Below are 9995 nucleotides of genomic sequence, written 5' to 3'. Positions count from 1 at the left end.
TCTTGGAGATGGGAGAGGCACAAACCCTCCTGGAGACAGGAGTAGCAAATACCTTCCTGGAGAATGGAGAGGTGGAGACTCTGCTGCAGACAGAAAGGCACAGACCCTTGAAACGGGAGAGTCCCATACCCCAGAGATAGAAGGGGCACGGACCCTCCTAGAGATGAGAGAGGCACATACCCTAGAGATGGGAGAGGCAGAGAACCTCCTGGGGACAGAGAGGCACAGACCCTCCTGGAGACAGGAGAGGCACAGACCCTCCTAGAGATAAGAGAGGCACAGACCCTCCTGAAGACAGGAGAGGCACAGACCTGCCTGCAGACAAGAGAAGCACAGACCCTCCTGAAGAAAAGAGAGGCACAGACCCGCCTGGATCCTAGTACAGACCCTCCTGGAACCAGGCGAGGCCCTAGAAACAGGAGAGGCACATACCCTAGAGACGGGAGAGGCACAGACGCTCCAGGATACGGGACAGGCATAGACCCTCCTGGAGACAGGAGAGACACAGACCCTTGTGAAGACAGGAGATGCACAGACCCTACTGGAGACCGGCACAGACCCTCCTGGAGACAGGAGAGACACAGATCCTCCTGAAGACAGGAGAGGCACAGAATCTCCTGGAGACAGGCACAGACGCTAATGAAGACAGGAGAGGCACAGACCCTCCTGGAGACACAATAGGCACATACCCCCCCTCTCCCCCAAGACAGGAGAGGCACAGACCCTCCTGGAGACAGGCACAAACCCTCCTGGAGACGGGAGAAACACAGACCCTCCTGGAGACAGGCACAGACCCTCCTGGAGACATAAGAGGGACAGACCCTCCTGAAGACATGAGAGGTACAGACTCTCACTCCCGGAGAGAGGAGAGGCACAGACTCTCCTAGAGAGAAGAGAGGCACAGACCCTCCTGGAGTCAGGCACATACCCTCCTGGAGACAGGAGAGGCACAGACCCTCCTGAAGACAGGAGAGACTCAGACCCTCCTGGAGAAGGAAGAGGCACAGACCCTCCCGGACACAGGCCAGGCACAAATCCTCCTGACAACAGGAGAGGCACAGACCCTCATGGAGACGGGAGAGGCACAGAGCCTCCTGGAGACAGGAGAGGCACAGTCTCTCGCTCCCAGAGAGAGGAAAGGCACAGTCCCTCCTAGAGACAGGAGATGCACTGGCCCTACTAGAGACAGGTACAGACCCTCCTGGAGACAGGAGACGCACAGACCCTCCTAAAGACAGGAGAGGCACAGAATCTACTGGAGACTGGCACAGACCCTACTAAGGACAGGAGAAGCACGGGCCCTCCTGGAGACCCTCCTGAAGACAGTAGAGGCACAGACACTCCTGGAGACAGGCACAGACCCTACTGAAGACAGAAGAGGCACAGACCCTCCTAGCGACAGGAGAGGCACGGACCATGCCTCCCGGAGATAGAAGACCCACAGGCCATGTCCCATCTCCAGGAGAGGCACAGACCCTCCTGAGGTGGGACAGGCAAAGACCCTCCTGGAGACAGGACAGGCACAGACCCTCCTGAAAACAGGAGTGCACGGACCCTCCTGGAGACAGGACAGGCACATGCCCTCCTGCAGAGAGTAGAGGCAATGAACCTCCTGGAAACAGGAGAGGCAAAGACCATCTTAGAGACAGGAGAGGCATAGACTCTCCCTCCCGGAGACAGGATACCCTCATTCCCTCCTGAAGACAGGAGAGGCACAGACACTCCTGAAGACAGGAGAGGCCCAGACACCTCCTGGAGACGGTGGAGGTAAAGACCCTCCTGGATACAGGACAGGCAAATTCCCTCCTGAAAACTGGAGAAGCAAAGACTCTCTTGGAGATGGGAGAGGCACAAACCCTCCTGGAGACAGGAGTAGCAAATACCTTCCTGGAGAATGGAGAGGTGGAGACTCTGCTGCAGACAGAAAGGCACAGACCCTTGAAACGGGAGAGTCCCATACCCCAGAGATAGAAGGGGCACGGACCCTCCTAGAGATGAGAGAGGCACATACCCTAGAGATGGGAGAGGCAGAGAACCTCCTGGGGACAGAGAGGCACAGACCCTCCTGGAGACAGGAGAGGCACAGACCCTCCTAGAGATAAGAGAGGCACAGACCCTCCTGAAGACAGGAGAGGCACAGACCTGCCTGCAGACAAGAGAAGCACAGACCCTCCTGAAGAAAAGAGAGGCACAGACCCGCCTGGATCCTAGTACAGACCCTCCTGGAACCAGGCGAGGCCCTAGAAACAGGAGAGGCACATACCCTAGAGACGGGAGAGGCACAGACGCTCCAGGATACGGGACAGGCATAGACCCTCCTGGAGACAGGAGAGACACAGACCCTTGTGAAGACAGGAGATGCACAGACCCTACTGGAGACCGGCACAGACCCTCCTGGAGACAGGAGAGACACAGATCCTCCTGAAGACAGGAGAGGCACAGAATCTCCTGGAGACAGGCACAGACGCTAATGAAGACAGGAGAGGCACAGACCCTCCTGGAGACACAATAGGCACATACCCCCCCTCTCCCCCAAGACAGGAGAGGCACAGACCCTCCTGGAGACAGGCACAAACCCTCCTGGAGACGGGAGAAACACAGACCCTCCTGGAGACAGGCACAGACCCTCCTGGAGACAGGAGAGGCACAGACCCTCCTGAAGATATGAGAGGTACAGACTCTCACTCCCGGAGAGAGGAGAGGCACAGACTCTCCTAGAGAGAAGAGAGGCACAGACCCTCTTGGAGTCAGGCACATACCCTCCTGGAGACAGGAGAGGCACAGACCCTCCTGAATACAGGAGAGACTCAGACCCTCCTGGAGAAGGAAGAGGCACAGACCCTCCCGGACACAGGCCAGGCACAAATCCTCCTGACAACAGGAGAGGCACAGACCCTCATGGAGACGGGAGAGGCACAGAGCCTCCTGGAGACAGGAGAGGCACAGTCTCTCGCTCCCAGAGAGAGGAAAGGCACAGTTCCTCCTAGAGACAGGAGATGCACTGGCCCTACTAGAGACAGGTACAGACCCTCCTGGAGACAGGAGACGCACAGACCCTCCTAAAGACAGGAGAGGCACAGAATCTACTGGAGACTGGCACAGACCCTACTAAGGACAGGAGAAGCACGGGCCCTCCTGGAGACTCTCCTGAAGACAGTAGAGGCACAGACACTCCTGGAGACAGGCACAGACCCTACTGAAGACAGAAGAGGCACAGACCCTTCTGGAGACAGGAGACACAGACCCCTTCAAAGACAGGAGAGGCAAAGACCATTCTGGAGACATGCACAGACCCTCCTGGAGACGGGAGAGGCACAGACCCACCAGGAGACAAGAGAGGCACAGACCCTCCTGAAGACATGAGAGGCACAGTCTCTCCATCCCGGAGAGAGGAAAGGCACAGACCCTCCTAGAGACAGAAAAGGCACAGACCCTCCTGGAGACAGGAGAGGCACACACCCTCCTGGAGATAGGAGAAGCAGAGACCCTCCTGGAGACAGTAGAGACAGGAGAGTCAGCAGAGAGAAAGGCACAGACCCTAGAATTGGGAGAGTCACATACCATAGAGATAGCAGAGGCACAAACCCTCCTGGAGACAGGAGGGGCATAGACCATCCTGGAGAAAGGAGAAGCACAGACCATCCTAGAGACAAGAGAGGCACAGACCCTAGAGATGGGAGAGGCACAGACCCTCTTGGAGACAGGAGAGGCACATACCCTTCTGGAGACAGGAGAGACACAGACCCTCCTAGAGACGGGAGAGGCACATACCCTAGAGATTGGAGAGGCAAAGACCCTCCTGGAAATAGGAGAGGCACAGACCCTCCTAGAGACAGGAGAGGCACAGACCCTCCTGAAGACAGGAGAGGCACATACCTTCCTCGAGACAGGAGACTGACAGACCCTCATAAAGAAAGGAGAGGCACAGACACTCCTGGAGAGAGGCACAGACTCTACTGAAGACGGAAGAGGCTCAGACCCTTTTGGAGACAGGAGAGGCACAGACCCCTCTGAAGACAGGAGATGCAAAGACCGTCCTGGATACAGGTACAGACCCTCCTGGAACCGGGAGAGGCACTGCCCCTCATGAAGACATGAGAGGCACAGTCTCTCCCTCCCTGAGAGAGGAAAGGCACAGACCATCCGAGAGACAGAAGAGGCACAGACCCTCCTGGAGACAGGAGAGGCACAGACCCTCCTGGAGACAGGAGAAGCAGAGACCCTCCTGGAGACAGGAGAGTCAGAGACTCTCCTGCAGACAGAAAGGCACAGACCCTAGAATCGGGAGAGTCACATACCATAGATATAGGAGAGGTCGGACCCTCCTGGAGACAGGAGAGGCACTGACCCTCCTGGAGATAGAAGAAGCACAGACCATCCTAGAGACAGGAGAGGGACAAACCCTAGAGATGGGAGAGGCACGGACCCTCCTGGAGACAGGAGAGGCACAGATGCTCCTGGAGACAGGAGAGACACAGTCCCTCCTAGAGACGGGAGAGGCACATACCCTAGAGATGGGAGAGGCACAGACCCTCCTGGAGACAGGAGTGGCACAGCCCCTCCTGGAGCCAGGCACAGGGCATCCTGGAACAAGTAGAGGCAAAGACCATCCTGAAGACAGGAGAACCACAGATCCTAGAGACGGGAGAGACACATACCATAGAGGCGGGAGAGGCACAGATACTCCAGGATACTGGACAGGCACAGACCATCCGGGAGACAGGAGAGGCACAGACCTTCATGAAGACAGGAGAGGCACAGACCCTAATGAAGACAGGAGATGCATAGGCCCTCCTGGAGACAGGCACAGACCCTCCTGAAGACAGAAGAGGCACAGACCCTTCTGGAGACAGGAGACACAGACCCCTTCAAAGACAGGAGAGGCAAAGACCATTCTGGAGACATGCACAGACCCTCCTGGAGACGGGAGAGGCACAGACCCACCAGGAGACAAGAGAGGCACAGACCCTCCTGAAGACATGAGAGGCACAGTCTCTCCATCCCGGAGAGAGGAAAGGCACAGACCCTCCTAGAGACAGAAAAGGCACAGACCCTCCTGGAGACAGGAGAGGCACACACCCTCCTGGAGATAGGAGAAGCAGAGACCCTCCTGGAGACAGTAGAGACAGGAGAGTCAGCAGAGAGAAAGGCACAGACCCTAGAATTGGGAGAGTCACATACCATAGAGATAGCAGAGGCACAAACCCTCCTGGAGACAGGAGGGGCATAGACCATCCTGGAGAAAGGAGAAGCACAGACCATCCTAGAGACAAGAGAGGCACAGACCCTAGAGATGGGAGAGGCACAGACCCTCTTGGAGACAGGAGAGGCACATACCCTTCTGGAGACAGGAGAGACACAGACCCTCCTAGAGACGGGAGAGGCACATACCCTAGAGATTGGAGAGGCAAAGACCCTCCTGGAAATAGGAGAGGCACAGACCCTCCTAGAGACAGGAGAGGCACAGACCCTCCTGAAGACAGGAGAGGCACATACCTTCCTCGAGACAGGAGACTGACAGACCCTCATAAAGAAAGGAGAGGCCCATCACTCCTGGAGAGAGGCACAGACTCTACTGAAGACGGAAGAGGCTCAGACCCTTTTGGAGACAGGAGAGGCACAGACCCCTCTGAAGACAGGAGATGCAAAGACCGTCCTGGATACAGGTACAGACCCTCCTGGAACCGGGAGAGGCACTGCCCCTCATGAAGACATGAGAGGCACAGTCTCTCCCTCCCTGAGAGAGGAAAGGCACAGACCATCCGAGAGACAGAAGAGGCACAGACCCTCCTGGAGACAGGAGAGGCACAGACCCTCCTGGAGACAGGAGAAGCAGAGACCCTCCTGGAGACAGGAGAGTCAGAGACTCTCCTGCAGACAGAAAGGCACAGACCCTAGAATCGGGAGAGTCACATACCATAGATATAGGAGAGGTCGGACCCTCCTGGAGACAGGAGAGGCACTGACCCTCCTGGAGATAGAAGAAGCACAGACCATCCTAGAGACAGGAGAGGGACAAACCCTAGAGATGGGAGAGGCACGGACCCTCCTGGAGACAGGAGAGGCACAGATGCTCCTGGAGACAGGAGAGACACAGTCCCTCCTAGAGACGGGAGAGGCACATACCCTAGAGATGGGAGAGGCACAGACCCTCCTGGAGACAGGAGTGGCACAGCCCCTCCTGGAGCCAGGCACAGGGCATCCTGGAACAAGTAGAGGCAAAGACCATCCTGAAGACAGGAGAACCACAGATCCTAGAGACGGGAGAGACACATACCATAGAGGCGGGAGAGGCACAGATACTCCAGGATACTGGACAGGCACAGACCATCCGGGAGACAGGAGAGGCACAGACCTTCATGAAGACAGGAGAGGCACAGACCCTAATGAAGACAGGAGATGCATAGGCCCTCCTGGAGACAGGCACAGACCCTCCTGAAGACAGGAGAGGCATGGACCCTCCTGGAGACAGGAGAGGAACAGACCCCCTGCAAACAGGAGAGGCACACACCCTCCTGAAGACAAGAGAGGCACTGACCCTCCTGGAGACAGGAGAGGCACAGACCCCCTGTAGACAGGAGAGGCACTCACCCTCCTGGAGACAGGAAAGGCACAGACCTTCCTGCAGACAGGCTAGGCACAGACCCTCATGCAGACAGGAGAGGCACAGTCTTGCCCTTCCGGAGAGAAGAAAGGCACAGACCCTCCTAGAGACAGGAAAGACCCTCCTATAGACAGGAGATGCAGAGACTCACCTGCAGATAGAAATACACAGACCATTAAAACGGTAGAGTCATATACCTTGCAGATAGGAGAGGCACGGCTCCTCTTGGACACAGGAGAGCTACAGACCGTCCTGGAGACTGGAGAGGCACAGACCTTCCTAGAGACAGGAGAGGCACAGACCCTAGAGATGGGAGAGGCAGAGACCATTCTGGACACAGAAGAGGCACAGACCCTCCTGGAGACAGGAGAGACACAGACACTCCTAGCGACGGGAGACACACGTACCCTAGAGATGGGAGAGGCACAGACTCTCCTGGAGACAGAGAGGCACAGACCCTCCTGGAGACAGAGTGACACAAACCCTCCTGGAGACAGGAGATGCACAGACCCTCCTAGAGACAGGAGAGGCACAGACCCACCTGAAGACAGGAGAGGCACAGACTCGCCTGGAGACAGGAGAAGCACAGTCCCTCCTGGATCTAGGCACAGACCCTCCTGGAACCAGGAGAGGCAAAGACCCTCCTGAAAACAGGAGAACCACAGACCCTAAAGACAGGAGAGGCAAATACCCTAGAGATGAGAGAGGCACAGACATTCCAGGATACCAGACAGGCACAGACTTTCCTGGAGACAGGAGAGGCACAGACCTTCCTGGAGACAGGAGAGGCACAGACCCTCATGAAGACAAGAGAGGCACAGACCTTCCTGGAGACAGGAGAGGCACAGACCCTCTTGAAGACAGGAGATGCACAGGCCCTCCTGGAGACAAGTACAGACCCTCCTGGAGACAGGAGATGCACGGACCTTCCGGGAGACAGGAGAGGCACAGACCCTCCTAGAGACAGGAGAGGCATAAACCCTTCTGGAAACAGGATAAGACTCTCCTGGAGACGGGAGAGGCACAGACCCTCCCGGAGACAGGACAGGCACAGACCCTCCTGACAACAAGAGAGGAACACACCCTCCTGAAAACAAGAGAGGCGCAGGCCTTCCTGGCGACAAGAAAGGCACTGAACCTCCTGAAGACAGTAGAGGCAAAGACACTCCTGGAGACAAGCACAGACCCTACTGAAGACAGAAGAGGCAGAGACCCTTCTGGAGACAGGAGAGGTACAGACCCCTCCGAAGACAGGAGAGGCAAAGACTGTTCTGGAGATAGGCACAGACCCTCCTGGGGAAGGGAGAGGTACAGACCCTCCTGGAGACAGGAGAGGCACAGACCTTCTAGAAGACATGAGAGGCACAGTCTCTCCCTCCCAGAGAGAGGAAAGGCACAGACCCTCCTGAAGACAGTAGATGTACAGACCCCCCCTGGAGACAGGAGAGCCAGAGCACCTCCTGGAGACAGTAGAGACTATCCTGCAGACAGAAAGGCACAGACCCTAGAATCGGTAGAGTCACATACCGTAGAGATAGAAGAGGCACAGACCCTCTTGGAGACAGGAGAGGCATAGACCCTCCTGCAGACAGGAGAAGCACAGACCCTCCTAGAGACAGGAGAGGCACAGACCCTAGAGATGGGAGAGGTACAGACCTTCTTGGAGACAGGCAAGGTACAGACCCTCCTGGAGACAGGAGAGACACAGACCCTCCTAGCGATGGGAGAGGCACAGACCCTCATGAAGACAGGAGATGCATAGGCCCTCCTGGAGACAGGCACAGACCCTCCTGAAGACAGTAGAGGCATGGACCCTCCTGGAGACGGGGGAGGCCCAGACCCCCTGCAGACAGGAGAGGCACTCACCCTCCTGGAGACAGGAAAGGCACAAACCTTCCTGCATACAGGATAGGCACAGACCCTCATGAAGACAGGAGAGGCACAGTCTTGCTCTTCCTGGGAGAAGAAAGGCACAGACCCTCCTAGAGACAGGAGAGACCCTCCTAGAGACAGGAGATGCAGAGACTCGCCTGCAGATAGAAATACACAGACCCTTTAAACGGTAGAGTCATATACCCTACAGATAGCAGAGGCACGGCTCCTCTTGGACACAGGAGAGCTACAGACCGTCCTGGAGACAAGAGAGGCACAGACACTCCTAGAGATGGGAGACGCACGTACCCTAGAGATGGGAGAGGCACAAACCCTCCTGACAACAAGAGAGGCACAGACCCTCCTGAAAACAAGAGAGGCACAGGCCTTCCTGGAGACAAGACAGGCACAGAACCTCCTGAAAACAGTAGAGGCAAAGACACTCCTGGAGACAGGCACAGACCATACTGAAGACAGAAGAGGCAGAGACCCTTCTGGAGACAGGAGAGGCACAGACCCCTCCGAAAACAGGAGAGGCATAGACCGTTCTGGAGACAGGTACAGACCCTCCTGGAGGCAGGAGAGGCACAGACCCTCCTGGAGACAGGAGAGGCACAGACCCTCCGTCCCGGAGACAGGAGATGCACAGACCCTCCTGAAGACGGAAGAGGTACAGACACTCCTGAAGACAGGAGAGGCACAGGCCCTCTTGGAGACAGGAGGAGCGCAGAGCCTCTTGGAGCCAGGAGAGTCACAGACCCTCCTGGAGCCAGGAGAGTCACAGACCCTCCTGGAGACAGGAGAGTTACAGACTCTCCTGCATACAGAAAGTCACATACCCTAGAGATGGGAGAGGCACTGACCCTCCTGAAGACAGGAGAGGTACAGACCTTCCTGGAGATGGGAGAGGCGCAGACCCTCCTAGAGACAGGAGAGGTACAGACCCTCCTGAAAACAGGAGAGGCACAGACCCTCCTGGAGACAGGAGAGTCACAGACCCTCCTGAAGATGGGAGAGGCACAGACCTTCCTGGAGACGGGAGAGGCCAGACCCTCCTGGAGAAAGGACGGACACAGACCCTCCTGGAGATGGGACAGTCACAGACCTTCATGGAGACAGGAGAGGCACAGACCCTCCTGAAAACAGGCACAGACCCTCCTGGAGACAGGAGAGGCACAAACACTCCTGGAGACAGGCACAGACCCTCCTGGAGACATGGGAGGCACAAACCCTCCTAGAGACAGGAGAGTCACAGATCCTCCTGAAGAGGGGATACTGCTGGAGTTGGTGTTCGGATGCTTTTGAGTGGGTAGGAGTTATGTTGCTAGGGGGGTGGGGGGCGGCATGATGTCAAGGCCAGGGGGGTCACAGCTGCAACTCAAATGTTAAGCTCTAGTGACCTGCTCCCTCCTTTATTCTATTTTAAAAGACTCCCCTAGAACCGCCCGCTCTTTCCACAAACATCATGGAGGGATTCTGAGCATTTATTAACTCTGTGTTTGTAACCACTCTCACAATG

Source organism: Lissotriton vulgaris, chromosome 7 (genome assembly GCF_964263255.1).
Source record: "Lissotriton vulgaris chromosome 7, aLisVul1.2, whole genome shotgun sequence".
Taxonomy (NCBI): domain Eukaryota; kingdom Metazoa; phylum Chordata; class Amphibia; order Caudata; family Salamandridae; genus Lissotriton; species Lissotriton vulgaris.
This window is presented reverse-complemented; position numbering follows the sequence as displayed.